This window comes from Camelus dromedarius, chromosome 20 (genome assembly GCF_036321535.1).
Source record: "Camelus dromedarius isolate mCamDro1 chromosome 20, mCamDro1.pat, whole genome shotgun sequence".
In the NCBI taxonomy this organism is placed as follows: domain Eukaryota; kingdom Metazoa; phylum Chordata; class Mammalia; order Artiodactyla; family Camelidae; genus Camelus; species Camelus dromedarius.
The window spans coordinates 12,286,289-12,289,464 of record NC_087455.1 but is presented as its reverse complement, the minus strand read 5'-3'; the positions used below and the strand labels follow the sequence as shown (position 1 = coordinate 12,289,464).

General features: G+C 52.6%; 1 long non-coding RNA gene across 1 annotated transcript; it reads left to right on the top strand.

The window, feature by feature from the left end:
- The first annotated feature begins 647 nt into the window (after positions 1 to 647).
- Positions 648 to 2,815, top strand: LOC135318684 (uncharacterized). The gene is made up of 2 exons (XR_010376957.1): positions 648 to 753; positions 1,869 to 2,815. It is a non-coding gene; the product is annotated as an uncharacterized LOC135318684 (long non-coding RNA).
- The last annotated feature ends 361 nt before the right edge of the window (positions 2,816 to 3,176 follow it).

The window sequence follows — 3,176 nt, the reverse complement described above, 5'->3', positions numbered from 1 at the left end:
TGAATCGCTTTGCTGTATGCCAGAAACTAACACAGCATTGTAAATTGACTACACTTCAATTAAAAAAAAAGAAATAAGAAAAGAAATAGATGTCTTGAAGCATCTACAATCACCCTAAGTGGCCCTTTGGGAAACTCTTGCACAGAGCAGGGCTAGGGGTCCAGGTCAGAGCCCAGAGCCTTCCCACGCTTACCCGGGTTCTCCTAAGAACCTCTTTCCACAAGCTGCCAGGGTTGAAATCAAGTCCCTTGAGGGGACGTTGACACCAAAATGAGCTTTGGCAATTAATCATCAAGGCATACCCGCCTGCCCACTGTGGTTAGGATTTCAGCAGGGTTTTACTGGACCGGCCTGGGACAGGGTTGTGCTGACCAACGGATCTGAGTTTCACAGGAGAAGTGTGAGCCCGGGGGACAGGGCTTTCTGGGCCTCTGGGGCCGCCTGGCTGGTTCACACCCACAGCGCTCAGCCAGGCACGGAGCCCCAGAGTCCTGCTTCTCCCCTGAATCAGTACCCGAGAGCTTACCGGCACTTCCCATCTGTCTCCTTGAGGCAGGTGACATCCCTGCCAGCTGGGGGAGCTTCGTAGGGAGGAGCCAGCCCCTGGCAGCCAGAGCCCTTGTAGGCTACCAGTCTGTCTTCCCGCAGGTCTGTGTTTGCCTGGGAGGCAACATCCCGCATCTCACCACGTGTCAGAGGTGACTGTTTAACGCCAGCGAAAGGAAACAGACTTCACGCCGCACGGAGCTGAAGGTGAGGCGACAGCTGGCTGACGGTTGATGATTCACCCGGGTGGACACTGAACCACCGGCGTGAAAGGGACTGCCACCCCGGGCCCATATCAGGTCGCAGATGGGAACCCGGGCTTGGCTGCCCCCGGAGCAGAGGGATTGCGACATGTTTTTCGCTAACCTCAGCTCTGCAGAGCCAGGCACTCGGGGAGGGGGGTTTAGGGAAGTCAAGCGTCCTTCAGCGTTTTTCCCAGAACAGCTGGGCTTGTCAGAAGACGCCAGTTCCAATTTCACTCTCTTTCTTACTAGCTCTGTGACCTGAGGTGACTCCATTGAGTCCCCTGCGCCTCGGTGACTTCACCTGTGCAAAAGGGGCCTTCCCGCCTACTCTTGGGGCTGGCTGTCCAGACCCGGGGGGACAGCACATGTAGAAGGAACTACGCAATGATGGTCCAAGGCTGGCTGGATGCTTGGGGTGCCTGGGATGCTTGCCTCCGCCCCTGTTCCTGCTTTCAAGATACTTCCAGTTTATCTGAATGCATGTGCATGCATGCAAATTAAATAATGCAAAATACCAACCAAATTTGTAGTGGGTTATCTGGAGGCAAGAGAAGCAAAGAAGTCCTGCGGGCATCAGTGGTCAGAAAAGACTTTGTGGACCAGGGAGACTCACCTTGGTCCATGAGGAAGGGACCAATTTCGATGGACAAGAGGGAGCAAAGGTCATGGGCACCGACAGGAGCAAGTGCCCCATGACTGAGCCCAGAGGGGCAGAAATGAAGGAGAGGGGAGGTCGGGCAGATAAGAACCCCAGCTCGCACTGGGGACCCAAGCACTCCGAGGGAGCTGCTGGATGGGGTCAATAGGTACCCCTTTCTGTCCTAGCATGCACGGCCTGTAGCAAATACTCAAAATGTTAGTACCTGGTGAGAGACAGTGGAGAAAGAAAACTCTCAGGTTAAAGAGGGCAGGAAGAAAAGCTAAAACCATAAGCAAAAAGACCCAGGGAGAGTTAAACCACAGAAAATGTAGAAAGAGGCTGTGCTGAGGGATTTAATAAAATTTCCACATCTGAAAAGTGCACAGGGTGGGGTCTGGGAAGTGAGTCATTTGTGTCATCCTTTTCTCCCCCCCCAGGAAACCAACCAAGAGCCACTCAAAACTTGGGCTTTGGCTGACGGAGGGCGAGGCGGAGGAGCAGCACGTCCAGCGTGTGACAAAATCTGTCCTCTCCCTTTGCGGGAGACGTGCTTGGAGCTCAGATAGATGCCAACTTGGCCAACACCTTCCAGGGGACAGGTTGAGGGCAGACGTCCTGGGCTGGAGTTCCCACACCCTGGGGGCCCCAAGACTGGCCATGGGATTTAGTGTGAGTCCCTGACCTCTCTGAGCTTCAGCTTCCATCTCTGAGATAAAAGGATGGGAACCCCTCACGCTCTCGTGTGGAGGCTGAAAGGGTGAAATGAGTCAGGGTCCTGCTCTCTCTCCTTGTTTATTCACTGCGCAGGTGAGACACTTGGGCATAGCGATGGCTGTGAGAGTGGTTTCTAGGGAGAAAGAACATTTTTTCTGTCAGTTCTCTCACAGGCAGCCTCCTGTCTGGACTCTTGGTGTTGGGGGGAAGCATGAAACTTCAGGGATGGATGCAGGTGTTAACAAGCTTCCCAGGGTAGCTTGGGAGCCACTCCATGCAGGCTGTGGGAAAGTGCACCCCTGTTTCCAGGAGTTGCACCCAACAAAGTTACCAAAAACCTCTTGACCCACATCTGCTAGTTGAAGGTTCGTACCAACTAATTAGCCAGGCAACACCATTGCTTTGGATTTGCAAATCTGCCTTCTGCATTTGAACATGCAGTTGTTGGGATTTGTTTTCTGAAATATGTGCATGTGCATGTGCATGTGCACGTGGTGAGGATGGATGTAAAAACACACCGGTCTTAGGTATCGTCTATTCTTGGAAATGCGAAAGCCGTCTCCCCAGGGAAGCCAGCAGCAGCCAAGGCAGATCCCAGATCTAAGGGTCTGAATCCCAGCTCTGCCCTTGACTAGATGGGTACTCAGAGTAAATTTCTTGATGTCTCTCAGGATGTTTGTGCATCTGTAAAATGGCAGGGTGGGGGGTAGATTGTGAGGATGAACGAGAGAACATATGTAAAGTGTGAAGGCAGAGGCTGGCACATTGTAAGTGCTCAATAAATAGGAGCAGCTTTCATCCCATACATCTTTACTGAGTACCTACCACGTGCCCAGCATCTAGGCTTTGAACAAAAGAGACAAAAGTGAGGGGAGATGGACAATAAGAAGGCAAATGAGTGAAATGCATAGCGTGTGGATGGTGACAAGGCCAAGGAGAGAAACAGAGCAGGGCCTGAGGAAAGTGTGGAAATTGCAAATAAGGTGGTTAGGAGGGCCACGTGCTGTTTAGGCAAAGCCTGGGAAGAGGTG